Source organism: Somniosus microcephalus, chromosome 13 (genome assembly GCF_052327205.1).
Source record: "Somniosus microcephalus isolate GS21.2 chromosome 13, FLI_Smic_1.0, whole genome shotgun sequence".
Classification (NCBI taxonomy): Eukaryota; Metazoa; Chordata; class Chondrichthyes; order Squaliformes; family Somniosidae; genus Somniosus; species Somniosus microcephalus.
The window spans coordinates 121984879-122004362 of NC_140999.1; the positions used below are offsets into that span (position 1 = coordinate 121984879).

The 19484-nt window shown below is 42.4% G+C and overlaps 1 protein-coding gene across 1 annotated transcript in view; it reads right to left on the minus strand.

The window, feature by feature from the left end:
- Positions 1-19484, minus strand: part of LOC147108572 (solute carrier family 12 member 5-like) — a 1151655-nt gene that overhangs the window by 1131229 nt on the left and 942 nt on the right. The window lies entirely within an intron of this gene.

Sequence of the window (19484 nt, forward strand, 5' to 3'; positions counted from 1 at the left end):
GCATCTCCTGCTGTATATAGTTAACTCTAGTCTGGCATTAGAACACAATGATGGCATCATTCTTAATTTAGTCTAACCATCCTTGTCACAAAAGAAAATTATCCATTGGTCAGTCTGTTTCCAATATTCAAATGAAGCATAATTGAATACTATGCATTATGTTGTGCTTCTCCTTCCTGCACTACTTTTTAAAAGATGCCCTTATTAGTGCTGTGAGCTGTATGAGAGGAGATAAAGGCAGTGTTGACATAGCAGGGACAATTTTAATTTGAGGTGAGTAACGGGCAAGCGGCAGGAGACGCACACCCATCGCGTACTCATTGTTGCAGCCGTTTGAGGTCTGTGGCCCATTTACACGCCGCTGGTGCGCTGTAGGTGCCAAGTATAGACCTGCTGTAGCTTGCTGGGTGTGGGAGAGCGAGAAATGGGCATAGCTAGCCAACGATCGAAGCCTGGAGGGGTGGAGGTGACCCCTAAATGGGGGAGGGAGGGAGGGAAAGAGGCTCAGATGGGGTGGTAGCATGGTTTCAAATCCAAGCTGGACTAATGGGCTCTGCTTGCTGTACGTGAAGTGAGGTAGGGCAGTCTCAACCAGTTCCTAGTGGGTGTGGTTTCACAAAACAATTGCCCCTAAATCAACATTAATGGACAAATCTCAATCAGAGATGATAAGGATGGCTTGTGTGGGAAGTGGAAAACATCATAATGATCCAGGAGGGAGGATTCTTCAAGGCTTGGAACAAAGGCACATTGTTGGAGCAGGCTAGAGGAAATTTTATTTTGCATCATACCCAATCTATACCCGATATATCAGGAGGCTGGGTAGATTTCCCTTGTGCAGTATTAGTAAATAAATTATAAATATGTTGTTAATAAACAGGTTTGCGATTTCTGTTCTACATAACGCACAAAGAAATTCTTCCCCCAAAGTGACATAAGAAAGTTTTCCAATCCCCAGTGCCGATATCCTTCATTTTCATCACCACAAAATTCCCCCAATTTTCCTTTTTATAAAAAATCTTTGTCCATGACCACTTCCTTTGCAGATGTGGCACAGAATCAATGACACATGTTAAGATCATTTAAAAATAAACAGTAATATTTAAACTAAGTTTTGCTAAAATCACTTTGTCCCAGATATAAATAGCAAAAGAATGATCCATTCGCGAAATAGGAATATGAAATTTTGCTGCAGGTTTCTCTTGTCCATTCCAGTAAAGGAACTTGCTTACAAAGCTCGCAAAGTTAATGACAAAGGCCCCTTAAGGCAAAATTCAATTCTCTGTGACTTCTGAAAATATGCAAATGATTTTGTCTGAGGCAAATATCTTTGGACATTCTGTCACCTCTATTTTCCACTGTTCATCTCATTTGCTGTGTGTTGCTAAGGGGTGGAGATGCAAAATTATATAATGCATTGCCCACGTAGCACTGAAGAGTTAATTTCAACATAACATACAAAGTGCCGACTCCTCCATGGAATATTGGTAGTAGATTCAATATAAATTTGTTTTATACACCGTTCCTGATGGCTGAGTGTGTAAATGTATCATCCAGCCTGGACATAAGTCATATTCATTAGCAAGGTACCAGGTTCTTCGAAAAAGTGCCAATGGATCTTTTACGTCCACCTGAGAGGGCAGACGGGACTTCAGTTTAAAGCCTCATCTGAAAGACGGCGCCTCCGGCAGTGCAGCACTCACTCAGTACTGCACCGGAGTGTTAGCCTAGATTTTGTGTTCAAGTCCCTGGTCTTTGCTGACAAAGCTAATTTTATTGAGGCCAATAATAGGGAGGGAGGCTGCAACTGATCTCAGGATCACCAGACTGGGAAGGTGGTTTGGGGGGCAGGGGCGAGGTGGGGAGAGTGTGGCGGAGGTTGGGGGGGGGGTTGTCGGGGGAGAGAATGAGCAAGGGTTAGCATTTCCAATACTTCCCAGTGAATCCATTTGGAATGTGCAAGGTAGTTGATGTCAGGAGAGGAGAGGGTGAGGCTTGGCCCCAATGGTTCCAACAGGAACATAGGAACAGGAGTAGGCCATTTAGCCCCTCAAGCCTCTTCCACCATTCAATGAGAGCATGGCTGATCTGTGGCATAACTCCATATACCTGCCTTTGCCCCATATCCCTTAATACCTTTGGTTTACAAAAATCTATCAATCTCAGATTTAAAATTAACAACTGACCCAGCATTAATTGCCGTTTATGGAAGAGAGTTCCAAACTTCTACCACCCTTTCTGTGTAGAAGTATTTCCTAAATTCACTCCTGAAAGGCCTGGCTCTTTTAGACCATGTCCCCAATCCTAGATTCCCCAACCAGCGGAAATAGTTTCTCTCTAGCTACTCTATCAGTTCCCCTTAATATCTTGAAAACTTCAATCAAATCAACCCTTAACCTTCTAAATTCCAGGAAATACAACCCTTGTTTGTGTAATAGTCAAATAGCCTGCTGACAATCACTGGCTATGTTCATATATAAAAATTAAACACTCAGGTGTAGTTCTAAGGATGCTGCTGGAAGGAAAGAAGAGGAAAAAACCTGGAATAAGTTTATTTTAGGTATCTCAATTAAAAAAAAAAATCATAAATGCTTTTTTTCAGATCTTTAACTCTGGGGAAAATGGCCAGGTCACATCTATTTCCTCCCCAACACATCTGTGAAATCCTGGAACACCAATGTAAAATATGAAGAATGTTTATTTACTCCACGCAGCAAAGAGTTACTTCACACTTCAAAGAAGAACTCCTTGAAGGCTGCGAGGTTTAAATCCATTTCAGGTTCCTACATTACCTCAGTGACTATGGCTGCAATTTTGCCTCCCGAGGCGGGTCTGGTGCGGTCCGGGTGTGACACCGTTGCTGGCTCCAGCCCGCTCTGTAGAGCGATGTCACATTGATTGGGCTTGTTCAGCCCGCCCAGCGCGTTACCCGGCCAATTGAAGGATTACATAGGATATATGGCACAGAAAAAAGCCATTCGGCCCAACCAGTTCATGCCGACGTTTATACTCCACTTGAGCCCTCTTTCTTCAAGAAAAAAGAGACCCAGCCTGTTCATATTTTCTTGATATGTGTACCCTCGCATTTCTGGTATCAAACTTGTAAATCTTTTTTTCACCTTTTCCAGTGTCTCTATATCCTTTTTATAATATGGCGACCAGAACTGTACGCAGTACTCTAAGTGTGGTCTAACCAAAGTTCGATACAGGTTTAGCAAAACTTCCCTACTTTTCAATTCTATACCTCTAGAAATAAACCCTAATGCTTGGTTTGCCTTTTTTATGGCCTTGCTAACCTGTGTCGCAACTTTTAGTGATTTGTGCATTTGCACTCCAAGATCCCTTTGTTCCTCTACCCCACCTAGACTCGCACCCTCCAAGTGATAAGTGACCTCCCTATTCTTCCTACCAAAATGTAATAGCTCACATTTATCTGTGTTGAACTTCATTTGCCAATTATATGCCCATTCTGCAAGTTTATTAATGTCCTCCTGTAATTTGTTGCCGTCCTCCTCAGTATTGACCATCCCCCTAATTTTAAATTTGGAAATTGTGTTTTTGATTCCAAAGTCTAAATCGTTAATATAAATTGTGAACAACAGTGGTCCCAGCACTGATCCTTGTGGAACACCACTACCCACCTTCTGCCACTGTGAATAGCTACCCTTTACCCTTACTTTCTGCTTAGCAGGTCTGATGACATCATTTAATGACGCATCATCAGCTGGTTTCCTTCAAGGGACCATGCGCAAATTGATATTGACAGTTCAGCTGTCAGTGTTCTACAGCATTGAGGTGCTGCAAACACTGACAAGCACTGCACAGAGGTGTACGGCTACACCCAGGCTCTCCCACGACTCCCTCCATATGCTTATAGAGGAGTCACAGCACGCAAGGAGGTCCTCTTCCCTTCTCATGGGGGAAGAGACCATCACTCTGCCTTCCCTACCCTACTCCTGCACATCCTTACTCACACCAACTTACTTTGCACCTCCATCCATCCCTCTCTATCGACATTATCACTCCCCCATCTCACTAGCCATCCCTCACACTCACCCTCATCCTAGTCCAACCATACCAACTAACACACAAGGGTAGACACTTGTGTGTTTTAGCCAATGTTCATGTGAAGTTTTGGTTAATGTGCTGTCAAACATTGAAATCTTTATTTTCAACATTTTGCGTTCTTGGACAGATTTGTGTGCACCTTTCGAAGTGGCTTAGTGAGTTGCAGTGAATGGTGAGACATAACGGTACCCCCTGCAATGGCGATGAGTGTGAAAGGAATGGCTTGGGCATTGTAGGGATGCTTTAGGTGTTGGTGTGGGGTGGTGCCAACCTGGCGCATCATGTGGCAGCCAGGGTGTACAGCATCAAGTGAAGTAAATCTGGCCATGGTGAGGCCATCCCTGGCGTCCCAGGCATCAATGTGGTCGGGTACTGATGCCCTCTGTCCTGTGCAGCATCAGTTGATTGCGGAGAAGGTTGGTGTTGTTGTTGATGCTGTTGGTGTGCCTGGTGCTGCTGGTGTTGGGTCTGATCGTGGTGGGATTCTGAGGACCAAGGTGAGATAGTTTCAAGGACACCAATGCCGATGGAATAGATGGCAGATGAAGTTGAGATGACAGAAGTAAATCTGTCAATGGTGAGAGAGGTTGTTCCAATGAGGTGACACTGGATAGAGAGTTGGCTCCAAACACTTACAAGCTGCATAAACCTCAATCTGTCTTCCAAATGCAGTAAGCAGCAGTTCCTGAGCTTGGAAAGTGAACAGCTGTGAGTTGGGAGCTTTTATAGCACATTTGCAGCTGGCAATTAATCAGATAACTCAATGCTGAGCTGACGTGATCCCCGAGCAGCATGTAAACCGTGGGGGAACTTGTAAAATTGAAAGGTAAGCTTAAAATAGTATTTAAGTGCCTCTTAACAATCTCTTAATGATGTAAATTGCCTCCCCCGCCGCTTGGTGTCAGGTCTGTTCAGCACTGACAGACCCGACATCTGGGAGACTAGCATGGAGGCGGGTTGACAGTGGTTTCCCTACCCTCTCAAAAAAATGTTTTTCCCACCTGACTCGCCACCGATTGCATCCGCTGACCCCCTGAAAAATCCCCCCCGTACACTTCAAAAAGCACTTCATTGGCTGTAAAGCGCTTCGAGACTTCCTGAGGTTGTGAAAGGCACTATATAAATGCAAGTTTTTCTTTCTTTAACAATAGGGTGTGTAGTGCAGTACTGCAGCTGACTGTTAGCTAACTCCAGAAGATTGCATATTCATTAATCGTCCATGGGCAGTTAGCTGTGGCACAACAGATTTATGTCAAAGCATAGAATTACAACATTAGCAGGCCACCCTCACTGAGCTACTGAGGAAGAACACTGGCACAGAGGGCATGTGGCCCAGTCTTCAAGTAACTTTCATTAAACACCAATTAAAAGATAATAAGCTTCTCATTCGATACAGCGTTTCAAGCACCACAAGTGCACTGCAATCAAAGGTTTTGCTTTCTTCAGCTCTACCCCTTTGGAAAAAGAAATATATTGCAATATATTAAAATTCAATACAACACAGCACTAAATTACTAATCTGTCCTTTATTAATAAAACTGCTTCCAGGTTTTACTAATTCTCACCAATAGCAGCCTCTCATTTCCCTTTGTAAATTAGTTGCAAGCCATATACATCTAGATAGATGTGGATAGCAGTGGAGAATTTTTGCATTATATCCTTTAGAAACTGACAATTTTGTCAATTTCAAAGATGTCAATCTTTCAGTGGCATGCGTTTATATGCAGTAGAATGCTTTTACAGTTAACACTTATGCGGCACAATAAAACATTTCTTTCGCAAGAGCCTGCTGGTTGAATTTCACTGGCCTGATGCAGGTTGAGATAATGCACAAAACCAAAACAGCTCATCTTGGCTGCAGTTTCAACAGTAATTTAAAGGCTGATTTGGAGATTCTCTACTCCAAAGAACTTACTGAATCGTCTGCTTCTTCGGGTTTTGAGCTTGACCTCGCATTGACTGTATACTTCACAACAAAGATTGCAATTAGAAGTTGGATATTTTCCCCACAGCGGAACTTGGAACAAAAAAAGTGTACTTCAGCCAATGTGTAGAGCTGGATTAACTCTATGACCTCAGACAATGCTTTTCACTTGCTTCTGTAAAAACTTCCACTGCTCTTTATTTGAAGATATTGCTCCTTTTTCACTGAGTGAATGAATAATTTTACTATTCCACAGGACTGTCATTACAGTTGAGTTGTGTAGCATTTTCTTTTTTTCATTATGCATTACATAATATAAGTGGGCTCCATTGGACAACATATAATAACATAGATGCAGAATACCATAAACATATATTTAGGTTCCTAATATGCTTCTTTTTTTGTGACCATTGTGATTTCTTAATTATGTGTCATTTCGTGAATGAAGGACATATTAAATAAGATGTAGCTGAACAATTCAACAAAATGCTTATTTTTATAATATTATAATTATATTCTAGCAATTTTCTGCAAAGATGACCCGTCTCACCTATTCCTCTCAATTGCGATGTTATCCCACAATCAGTTTTTGTATTAAAACAGCTGTAACAGTTGCAAACTCAGTAATGGTGGAAGAAATTAATCCAAACAGCCTGTTTATTACAAAGAAAAATAGTTCCGATCTTCCTTGTGATTTGAAGCCTTATTTTGTGTTACAGCCCTTGCCACTTCACACTAACAATCATCCGATGTGCAATTTTTACAGGCGCCCAGGATTATGGCCCATCAAGATAGATCGCACAAGTTTACAAGTAAAGCAATTGTTTCCTACAAGCTACTGCAATGCCAGTCCAGCGTCACAGTTTTAAATCACTTCCTGACGCAAGTGAAACTACTTGGCAAACCTCAGCAGCCATAAAAAAGACAATTAGTGGCACAAGGGATAAATTGCCAGAATAATAGAATTCAGTGGAAGAGCTCGCGAGTAAAATGGAAGGCTACATGGGGGAAAAATTCAGTATCACCCCGTTTGGGGTGCCATTATCGGCCGTGCGCAAAGTTTAGCGCCTGGCGCTAATTCTGGCCTCCGACAGCAAACTTGGCTTTTATCGCCCCTGGAGGTGATTGGAGCACTAAATCAGGCTCTTCACACCTGTCTTAAGGCGCAAAGGCCAAGGAGCGAGGCCCTACCTCAGAGCGCTGGCGAAGCAAGGAAGGGAAAATCAAAATAAACCTGCAAAGTGCTGCTCAATACTCAAAACTCCTTCACACAGCGTTGAATCTCTCCAGAAGTCTCTCTCTCTCTCTCTCTCTCAAAATGCGTGGTACAAAAATGTCACCGACAAAAAAAGGCAGGAAGCGGTCAGCTTTAAATAGCGCTCCCCTAGTCCCTTTCTGACAGCATAATGCTCCCCTCAACCTGTCATTGCTAGCGGCAGGTGGTAAGGCAGGGTGTGCCACTCAATATCCGGTCCGGGGCGCTACCGGGGCGTTGCGCACTCCACTGACGTCACAATCTGCCGGCGCAGGAGATCGTGGCGGTAGTGTTTAGCACTGCTGCAAAATGTCTAGTTAATTTCGTGAGTGGCACAAACACCACCGCACCCGGGCGCTAGTTGCTTTGCGCCCTATTAGCGCCCTCTTAAGGTGCTAACGGGAGGTGCAAACAACTGAATTTTTCCCCCCATATGTTTAAAGATGCTTAGGGGGCGAAATTGCCATTGTTTGTGCTTCCAGTGGGAGGCGCTAGCGGGCGCAAATGGCTTTTCGCACCCCCCACCCGAGGTCGTGCCTTCTGCGAAATTCCACAGGAGGTTAATGGCAGCGCTCCATGGTCTCACCCCGATCTTCTGTGCCTGGAGACCATGACGACATCTCCGCGGCTGATTGCGCAGCACTCCCGCACCCCAGTGCTCCAGCAGATGCCAAAAAAATGCAGAGCTCACAGCGGGGAGCCCTTCCCTTCAATTGAGGGAAGAGCCCCTGCAACGCGGCAGCACCACGCGTGGCCACCCATGGCGCTGCTGAGCACATCACCCCGGATTGGGACATTCCCCGCCTCTTGCGCTCCAAGAGTCAAGAGGAGCGCTTGATTTAGCGCTCCACTTCCCTCTTAGAGCAAAAGATGGGAATTTCTCAAATGTTTCAAAAGGCGCTAACTTTTCAAACATTTTTGACTTAGCGCCCCAAATGGCCCTCATGGGGAATTTCTCCCCCTTAGAGTTTGATTAATATTCATAAACTGTTGGTCTTGGGTTGACATGCCATCTGAAGGCCTCAGGTGTGTCAAATGCCTTGTAGCACACTCTCAGTCATCTTTCATTCTCTGTATAGTATGTACTGAATATGGAATATCCAGCTTTCTAAGTAGGACTCTGTTGTACTGCAGTACTGATATACAGGAATATAACCCCCTTTGTAAATATTATCATTGAGAGTGAGAAAATCAAAAGGAAAATCCAGTGGCACCAATGAAGCAAAGAGGCAGTCACAAGGAAAGGGAGAGACAATTTAATCAATAAAAGTCTGTGAGCAATACACAGGAAATCAACTAGTTCTTTGATATACAGGTTATTAATCCCTTATCCGAAACCCTTGGGGCCAGATGTGTTTCGGAATTCGGATTTTTTCGGATTTCAGAACGGTAGGGGTATCTGCAGCTCTTTTTGACATTTTCACAGTGAAATTAAACTCAAAATCACAAAATAACAAAAAATATCAGAGAGCAGCAGACGCACGTGTGACTGGTAGCAGCGCTGAGACACAACTGACGCCTCACACCTGCGTGGGTCAAGCATCGGCCGCGTCGGCTTATGTTTGGCGCCACTCGGGTCATGTCATGCACACGAGTGACGCTCCATTAAAAAACTTTCGGTTTTCAGAGCTTTTCGAATTTCGGAATTGCGGATAAGGGATTGTGCACCTGTATTTATATTACTTCTACATCTGTCTTTCTGGGGCTTCATACTTCCATCTCCTGTATCACCCTAAGCATACACAGGAGCTGGATGGTGACTTGCTGAATTAGGCTTGCACAAAGAAATGGGGGGCGGGGGGCAAGGGGAGGGGAAGACTCCTAATAAATGGGCAGAAAATTAACTCAAAAATGTGTGAGAGAAGCAGAAGTGCAATATTGAAATGGATTTGTAGTTAGAAGTCTGCAGTGGCTGTCATAATATGGTTTAAAAAATAAAAATGCAAAAATAGCACTTTCTTCCTCTGGCAAGCTGGAATAAAATTGTGTTCACTCAAGGCTACCATTGACCTGATCAGGTGAGAGGAGTTCGCTGTGATAATGGAGCCTTAATCATAAAGTCGAATCAAGTTAACTTATACACACCACACAAGAGGAGAGGCTAAATTGTGAGCAGCTGATAACTATAAGTACTCATTTCACTCATTAACGAGGAGAGTTTCTGACCAAGGTTTAATTTTAATAAATATTCTGTTACCTTTTCACCCCATGAAAGATTTTCTCTTCTAGTTTGTTGGTTGGCTGGATCATTACTAATGAGTTGGGCCTTCAAGAATTTCATCAAAATGTTTAGGCTCAAAATGCTTATAGGAACAGGAGAAGGCCATTCAGCCCCTCGGGCCTGCTCCGCCATTCAATTAGATCAAGGCTGAACTGCACCTCCACTTCATTTATCCACCTTTGTTCCATATCCCTTGAAACCCTTACCTAACAAAAATCTATCAATCTCAGTCTTGAAAGCTCCAATTGTCACCCAGCATCCACAGCCTTTTGAGGGAGAGAGTTCCAGATTCTTACCAACCTGTGTATGAAAAGTTCTTCCTAATTTCCCTCCTAAATGGCCTAGCTCTAATTTTAAGGTTATGTCCCCTCATTGATCTAATCCAATGAAATGTGGTTTGTGAATGGAGTGATATGACTGTCTACTATCAGTTCAGTCAGGCCAACGTACTCCTCTAAACTCCATCTGTTGATGGTCTAAAATAGAACTGTGTCAGCTTTAGCTAAAAATGGACATGGTAGAATGTATAACAGTTTGTGTTGTCTGTGAATGTTCTTTCAGCTGATCTTTGCCCTGAATTCTGATTCCAAGACGATGGCCTTTCTCAAAAATGATTCCTACTGGAAAAATAACTTGAATATCTTCAAAACAAATAGCATTAGAAAGAAATTTATTTTCTATAAGGAACCCAGATTTGACTCCTACTTTGGCAAACAAGTTATATGGGACAGCTATGCAAATGAATCAGGGCGTTACATACTTGATTTGATCTTCCACCTTCTCCCTCTAGCTCAAAGGAGACTTGCTGGACCTCGTTACCACGCAGACCAAACTAACAACTATGAGCACTGTAGCTCAGAAAGAGAATGAGAAGACTCATCATCATTCAGACACACTGGGGCAGCAATTAGTCCATTTTTTGGACCAATTTCCACGTGCAATCTCGCACAAAAGTGCACCGGATTAGCAGCTGGCATTTTCTAAGTGTTCTGGATGGCCGCCTAAAGGTAGACTCTGTGAATATGTTAATCAGGATCCTTCTGCCTGTTTTAGGACCCCGCTACCAAACTCGACATAAACTGGGCGGAAGATGCACCGCACATGCTCTGCTCAGTTTTTCCGGCCTAACCAGCAGTCCTTAAAGGGACCGCTGGATGCTGCCGACGAAAAGGTAAGTAAAATCATTTTCGCTTAGTGTGGAGCCAGGAAGAGCAGAAGTGCTCCTCCCAGCTCCACGGCAATACTGCGAGCTGCTGTCATTAACCGCACCTCCACCCCCAGGACTTACCTGGAGGCCGTCTCCGCCTCAGGGCCAGCTGAATTTTCCAAGGACCTGACCGCTGGGCTACATAGGTATGCCTGATTTTTCATCTGCAGCTTGCCGATTTTATGTAGATGAGGCCTGAGGCCCAATTTTCAGTGAGCCTCGTGCTGACAACTGTGGTGTTCCAGGCACAACAACCACATTGCGTCAGGCTCTGGTGCGAGATCAATTTCTCTCCAATTTTGTCTCAGGATCTTTAAACAGTGGAAGTACTCATCTCCCTCAGCATTCCCTCCCTCTTACAATCTACAGGTGTCACCTAAACATTATTTCTTGGTTAATTCTCCTCCTTTCCCATTCTTTTCACTTAAAGTGAAGCCCTTCACTACAAAACTTAGATTTCCAAATTTAAAAAAAACAAACGTTTGGCTCTTTTGATTGTGCCTGGCAACATGTATCATTCTGGTGTATCTCGGTGGAATCTTCCTCTTTAATCAAATCTCATCCATCTGTATTCAGAATATAGCAGGTTTTTAGGAATAATTATCCAGCATTAGCATATGTTCAATTAATGACACTAATCAATTCATCCAGGAGATAGTATACTGTACAAAGGAATTTAAATTAACTCTTAATGCAACTCCTCATATTGGATTTTGCACAGGGACTGCTACGGTATTCAGGCTTCATAGTAGATTTTGACTTTGCGTGATAGTGTAAAATGGGTGATAGCAAATTGGCAGCCTATTTTATATCGCACCCCATTGACTGCAGTGGAAATAAAAATGGGGAGAGATGAGTTGTTAAAAATACACACCAATTTTATCTTTGATGATATTTGGAAACTGATTCTCCATAGATTTCTGATCATCGATGCCATAGATTAGAAAAGCACACAGAACCAAGGGGCGTTTTCATTTATAGTACTCTTGAACTAAATTAAAACATTGCTATTTTATTAGTGCCTCTTCTGTGGAATTGATGAGTCAGTGGAGATATCGCTTATAACAACGGACGCGTTATACAGTGATTTACAATGTATTATAGCACAGGGCTCATCAAATGGCACAATGTGGTCCAAAAAACGACTGTTTGGGCCACTCTGAGTTGTGAGATGTCGGCATGGTTTGTTGTGTGTGTGGGGTTGGACGAGTCGAGTTGCTCAAATGATATAAATCTGTGGGGGGGGGGTGTTGGAGGGACGGGGTTTGCATATGAGTGTTGTCTTGGAGAGAAGTGTGGAAACTAAGGTTGATTTCGAATGATCTCACATTAAAATAATGCTGCTTACTTGCATTTAGCTGCTCTTCAAACAAAAGCATTACCTGCTACGAGGAACGAGCATTCGGGAGAGCAGCAGCAACAGCAACCCAACAGCAGATTGCGATATTATTAATGCTACATCATAAAGAGAGGGACAAAGCAGAAACATCGGGACAAAGCAGAAATATCAGGAGAAACAGCTTGCAGTACAGGGGGCGTCCTGATGTCCAAGAAAGTTGCTGTCCAATTTTTTGTCTCGTTTCACTTATTAATTTAAAAAAAACTAAATATTTACTAAATATATTACAAATACATGGAAGCCTTGGCTGTAGGCTCATATCGAGTGTCTGACTCTGTGCTGAAATGCTTGTGGCCATGTCGAAGGCAATAGAGAAAAGGGGGATCTAGCAAATAACAGACAAAGGAGCAAGAAAGAGTAGAAGGAAAGAAAATAGAGGACTGAGAGGAGGGAAAGAAAAGTGGATAAGAAAGAACATAAAATGGCTGAAATTAAAAAGGTAAGAAAGAACATAAAATGGCTGAAATTAAAAAGGTAAGAAAGAACATAAAATGGCTGAAATTAAAGGTCCCTTTTCAATTTTAATTCCATTGTTTGATCCAAAGTCAAATTTTGAACTTTATCAGAGCAAAAGGGATGTGTAAAAAATGTACTGCACAAATGGCAGGAGACTCCAACCTGTTTGCGTGTGAGCTTTCCGTTATATTACTCTCCTTTGAAATTTTAGCTGCAGTGTGGGTCTTACAATTGGCCTCAGCACAAGAGTAGGTAACAGGTGGAGAAAATCAGAGTGAATGGGTAAAAACAGAGGAAAACAAATCAAGCCCCAGGCACCAGAGAGAGGGGCTTGCCCCTGTGGAGGAAACACCTTGATCAATGCAACACGTTTAAAGCTTTTAGCATGAATTATTTAATATTTGTGTGTTTATTATGTTCTAAATTAGATTTGGACAGCTACAAATTCAACTGGATCAAATTAAGATAGCCCCTCGAAGCACTTTGACAAATAAACTGAATAATGAAGCTGGATTAAAATTACAGCATCCAAATTGGTTACTTTCAATTGACATCATTTTCAAACCATATTTTACCCAATTAGAATGATCAAGTTCCTCATTCAAAGCAATCGGAAAAGTGTTGCTCATGACTTTTTTCTGCATTATTTTCTGCATGAAGTGGTAGCCATGGTTCAGTGGGTAACATTCTCACCTCTGAGTCAGAAGGTTGTGGGTTCAAGTCCCAATTCAGAAACTTGAGCACAAAATCTAGGTGGATGCTCCAGTGCAGTACTGAGGGAATGTTGCACTGTTGGAGGTGTCATCTTTCGGATGAGACGTTAAATCGAGGCCCCGTCTTCCCTGGGTGGATGTAAAAGAACCTACGGCACTATTCAAACGATAACAGTTTAGTTCTCCCCGATGCCCTGTCCAACATTAATCCCTCAATCAACATCCCTAAAACAGAGTATCTGGTAATTTATCTCATTGCTGTTTGTGGGAACTTGCTGCCGCGTTTCCTACATTACAACAGTGACTACACTTCAAATGTAACTTCATTGGCTGTAAAGCACTTTGGGACGTCCTGAGGTTGTGAAAGGTGCTATATAAATACAAGTCTGTCTTATATTAGATTTATAATGTGTAGTGCTTTGCCCACTGGGAGCATACATCTGGTATTTGGGTGTGGAGGTGAGCAGGCTCCACAGGATTACCCAGCTGCGTTGGAACCTAAGGTGAACGTGGAGGCAAAGTTTAAGGAAGGGAGCAGAAGGCAAGCCAATTCTACGGAGAAACAGAAGACTTGTGGAGCGAGAAGTTTTTTCTAAAATAGGAACATGAACGAGTGAGTTTATTGTTGAGTTCTTGATTTTAGGGGTGTATCGTGGGGTGGCTGGGGGAACCAACATGGTTGCTGAAGGGACTTTTTTTCCCATCAACTTGATTGATTCTTTTTCTGAATAGGAATTTTTGAGAAAATAATATAAGCATTTTTTGATCGGCTCAAATTTCATGGCAACCAATCAGCAAGCAGTGTGTGCTTTGAACACACACCCGATGCACAAACCTTTAATTATATAGATAGATGGACTTAAAGAGACAGGAGGTGGATAACAGTAAACTGCAGTACTGTGATTACAACTATACTGCAGTACTAGTCACATGATCAGGCCAAATATCATTGCACTTGATAATAGCTTTGCTCCCACATCACTCCGTACTCATTTTGTCTTTCTGATGCCACTGGTAAAATTTAAATATCAAAGATAATTGACAGTAAACGTCAAGGAGTAATTTTAGAAGGAGACTTTTCACAGAACTATACTGCTTCTCACCTCGTAACAGCTGATGAACAGGACAGAAGACAAAAACACACGGAACGCTAGCCACTGCAGACAAAGGACAGTAAAAATAAGCACTTAATTACTGTCACTCCCTGATAGCATTTGGCTGTATTCAAATGTTATATATGTGAGCATAAAGTAGGAGAGAATAGCACAGGAGGAAAGGTATAGTCAATTACAGTGACATTTGACCAGAAGGACAGTCTTTGTCAAATGGCTTTCACTGCAGTATAACAATCACTTTATCTCCTCCTGCAGTTTGCAGTGTGTATTCTCTATAGTCTGTAGTGAATATAGAGAAATAGCATGATTGTATATCTTCAGTGATGAAGCTTGAATGATTTACATAGCCACCCAAGCCTTTCGAATGTGTTGCAGCATTAAATATACTCCCAAGTACAATTATGAATAATATAATTTCCCCATGGTTTTTTATGTTGAAACTATCCTGTTTTATACTCCCTAGGAGAGCTATCACCACTGTTATATGGCCTAGTTTTTCCACACAGTTCATGTCATGTGACAAGGAGGAGCTTTCACATCGTATAACATGAGACCAGAATACACATATAAAATTGCCATGCAATGTAATCATCAGTACAATTTCCCAATCCGAAATTGCAGGGGTATCTGTATTGCAGATATTAACTAAGGGTGTGTGTGTTTTAAAAGCTGTTGAGATCTTTCACGAGGAGTTTTTTTTTTCACGTGGATCACACACTTCATGAAATAAGTATTGAACGCTTTATCTTTTAAACCATTTTCAAGCTGATACTTATTTTCGTTCTGGCTCCAAGAGACCAGTGTCCATGAGCCAGCTCCTGTCACTTACAGTGCAAATAAGTGAGATTGAAGTCCAAGATTGGCAAACTAGATTCAGGGCAAATAAATCCCCAGGGATATCTGGTATTTGTTCCAGAGTGCTGAGAGCAGGGATGAGATTTGTGAATCACTGATAGTTATCCTGAGGGAGTTGATGAACACTAGGGGTGTATCAGTAGATTGGAAACTGGCTAACTTTGCTCATTATCAAGAACAGTAACAAAGCAGGCACAAACAGCTACAGACCCAGTAGTCTCACTTCAATCCCATGTAAAATAATGGAATCAGTTATCAGGAGTAAACTTTATGATTATCTGTATAACAATAACCTAGTTAACACCAATCAACATAGACTCAGAAGGGGAAGATTCTGCCTGACTAACCTCCTTGACTTTGAGAAAGTGACATCCCAGATAGAAAGCCTTACTACATGGTTAAACTTCAAATTCCAAATCACATTGGATGAAGTTTCAGAGGAAAGGCTACGGTCAAAGGTCAAAGTAATGGAGATTCAGCGTAAATCTTGAGAATGGATAAGACCTTGGCTGACGGGTAGAAAACCTCAGGTAATAGTTGAAGGTGTTATGTTAGGGTGGGGAGGGAGCGCGGCGTGCCAAGTGGGATGCCCCAAGGATTAGTAATGAGACCACTGCTGGTTCCAATTAACAATAACTTGGATACAGAAACTTACTGGAAATTGGTCAACATTGCAGATGAAACTGAACTGGGAGGGACAGTTGATTCTGAGGAAGCAGCAGAATGAGTTGGGCAAAATATGTGAAAGAAAGATTTGCATTTATATAGCGTCTTTCAAGACCACCAGATGTCCCAAAGCATTTTACAGCAAATGAAGTACTTTTGGAAGTGGAGTCACTGTTGTAATGTGGGAAACGCAGCAGCTAATTTGCGCACAGCAAGGTCCCACACACAGCAATGTGATAATGACCAGATAATCTGTTTTTGTTATGTTGGTTGAGGGATAAATATTGGCCAGGACACCAGGGATAATTCCCCTGCTCTTCTTTGAAATAGTGCCGTGGGATTTTTTACGTCCACCTGAGAGAGCAGACAGGGCCTCGGTTTAACGTCTCATCCGAAAGACGGCACCTCTGACAGTGCAGCACTCCCTCAGCACTGCACTGCGGTGTCAGCCTAGCTTTATGTGCTCAAGTCCCTGGTAATGTAAGTTGATGAAATAATGGCAGGTGAAATTTAACATGGAAGAATATATGAGGAAAAATGGCCAACACGTACTCCATGAATGGTGTCATAATAGCTAAGGAGGAAGTTGACAGAGATCCTTAGGGTCCTACTAGACATGACTCTCAACATGTCCAGTCAGTGCAGTCAACAAAGCAAACAAGGATGCTGAATTATATAACCAAAGCAGTCGAGTAATAGGAAGTTACGCTCAAATGGTTGAGTGCTCTGAGTACTGTGCTCAGTTCTGGTCACTGAGACACAAGGGAAAAGAGCCACAAAGGTGATCCTTTGTTTTATGTTTGAGGTTTGAGTTATGAGGAAAGATTGGAGAAGTGTAGACTTATATATAAATTAATGCAGGAGTCAGACAGCTATTCAATGCATATAACATCTGCCACACCACAAGGCCATCCACATCACTAATTGCATTACTATTAAATATTTTTTACAGTACATTTAGAACATACTGCCCTCCCCCCCCTCATAAAAATAACTTGCAAAAGTTTGAACTTTGTCAGATGTGACCCCTGCTGCAAGGCAGAGATTTCCAATAGACAATATGGGGGTCAACAACGGAGCAGGTTATTCCAAGACTTGAATATTCCTCAAAGCTACTCAGATGGCTGACAGCAAGCCTTTAAATTGAACATTGATTGTTAACTATTATACATAATAGCTGAGTGGGTTAGCACACTGTGTTAGTAAGCGATTGAATAACACAGACAAATAAAACCTCAGGTTCAGTTCAATGTTTAGCTTTGTCACAGTGTCCAGTCACCATCAGTGGGGGAGGGGAGTAGGAGTGGGTTTCCCTGTATAATGGGGCCAATCTTAAAATAAATTTAAAAATCGTGGTCCAGTCTACTTTCCTGGACTGGATCCCACTGGTGGTGCCCACTTTATCCTTCTGGAGGCCTGTATGCCTCATCTCACTCAGCGTACCAGCTTCTACTGTTACGCCCGGTCCCCATGGACCAGGAAAATGGGAAAAACCACTGACAGGGCTGGCTTTGTAAAAGGACGGTTGGAGGCTCCGCCCCCTGACAAGGCCTACTGGGATTTCCCAAGTATGGTCAGGACCCCGCAAATCCAGGTCTTGACCTTTATCCAAGCGGTTACTCCTGACTTTGATGGAGTTACGGCAAAAGTCTGACAGAAGCTCTGAGGAAATTTGGCCCTGATGCCTCTTTGAGCTGCAACATGGTGTCTCTGTCGCTTTTAGTCTACAGACTGCCCGAGGGTGATAAAAACTGAGAAGAAATGTTTTCTTGCAAAACAAAAGGTTACAGAAGGTTAAAAAAAAAAGGTAGCAGTGAGTTTTAGCTATTAATTCAATTGTGGGACTGAACCCACTTACGATTCCTTCAGATTGAGTTCCTGATCTCAGTTCTGGTCATAGAAGGTGGTGGACAGTAAAAGAAAGACACTTCCCTATTACCGAATTGGCAGGATGCCAAATGCATAATCGTCACTTTACTACTAAGGAAAATAGCTGCGCACCTAGCAAGCAATCAGTTCTTAAAAATCTTCCCATGATATTCAAGTTTATGTGAAGTAATTGGTGAACATTTAATTTGTCCTTTATGCCAAATCTCTGACAGCGCCATGCTCAGTTCTCTCGCTGAAATGTGCTGCGACAGTTTGTAATTTAATCAGCATTGACTAGGAACATGTACACACAGACTGCATGGGAGGCAAAAGAGTGACTCCTTCAAGCCATGTTGATCAGGACCTAACCTGAGAGTGCAGAAACCGATTGGTTTTTGAGTGCCAACCGAACTCTCCAGGTTTTTTTTGGCCTACTTTGCAAATTCTTTTTGATTTCCTCCACATTGTTGCTTTAAGAGTCCTTGTGTCGCACTCCATACCACAGGTCAGGATAGCAGACTGGCAGCTTGCTTCCAAGCCTCTTGATTTGACTGCGAGGAAGCGCATTACCCAAAGTGACTAGGCATATTGACCACGTGTTTGCCACCACTGTGGCTGAATGGCCTTTTGTGTGTCTGTGTTTCTGGTGATAACAGGGTGTGTGTGTATGTACTTACATACCCAGCACGCTGGGTGCAGTCGCAGGTATTAGACAGTCTGGGACTGTCTAATAGGAGGATGTGTCTGCGTGCCCCAGCAATCTGGTCTGACACTGTCTATACGTCACAGTCCTTGCTGATCAAGTGCACCCTTCTCCTGTTCAGACATTTACCTTCTTAATCGAACTTAAGGATTCAGAAGACTGAATTTTGAACCCAGCATCCTAATTTAATTGAATATTCATTCCCTAATCCACAAATTTGAAACTCCGAGATCAGCGACCCAGTTTCACATAAATATTACACAACTTAATATCATGACAATACGCAGTCTCCAAAGAAGCTTTTATTATAAATATGATTTTAATACAAAAATTTGTTACACAAATAAATTAAAACAGACAGGAATGTAAATGTAGAGGCAGCTTATGAAATACAGGCAGGTCATGGCATTTCGCATCAGATGTCATATCAGGAAATATTGATATTGACACTATGATCTATCATCAAGTGTCACACACAGCCTCAGAGTCACAAATCTATATTACATAATACCAGAACCTCGTTACATAAAGATAGTCACCTTGTTGTATGATGCATCAATAGGGGATTTCCTACGGCAGGTAATCAAAGGACTCTTGGAGATTCCTCCAGGGGACCCTGTTCAAAATCGACTGAATTCTCATGGCGGTATTCAAAATCTGACTCGCGACTCCATAGAACAATCAGTAACCCATTTTTATAATAAGACCTCGCACATTACAGCATCCTATAGGAAACACTGAAATGCTGCAGGATTTTTACTACATCTGATAACAGCTAATGAGACCCTTTAAAGGAACAGGCTGCGAGTGGTGCCTGATTTTTTTGTTTTGGTGGAGGGGACAATTCAGAAACGAGTTCAATGTTCAATTGTTAGACATCTGCTGTCTAACCGACCATCACAACGAGACACAATTGGATGTTTATGTTTGGTTTTTAGTTTGGTGTGTTCCTGCGTTATTGGTATAACCAATCCCACGCAGCAGAGCCCGCATTTAAAAACATTGCAGCACTTCAACACAATGCCCAGCTCAA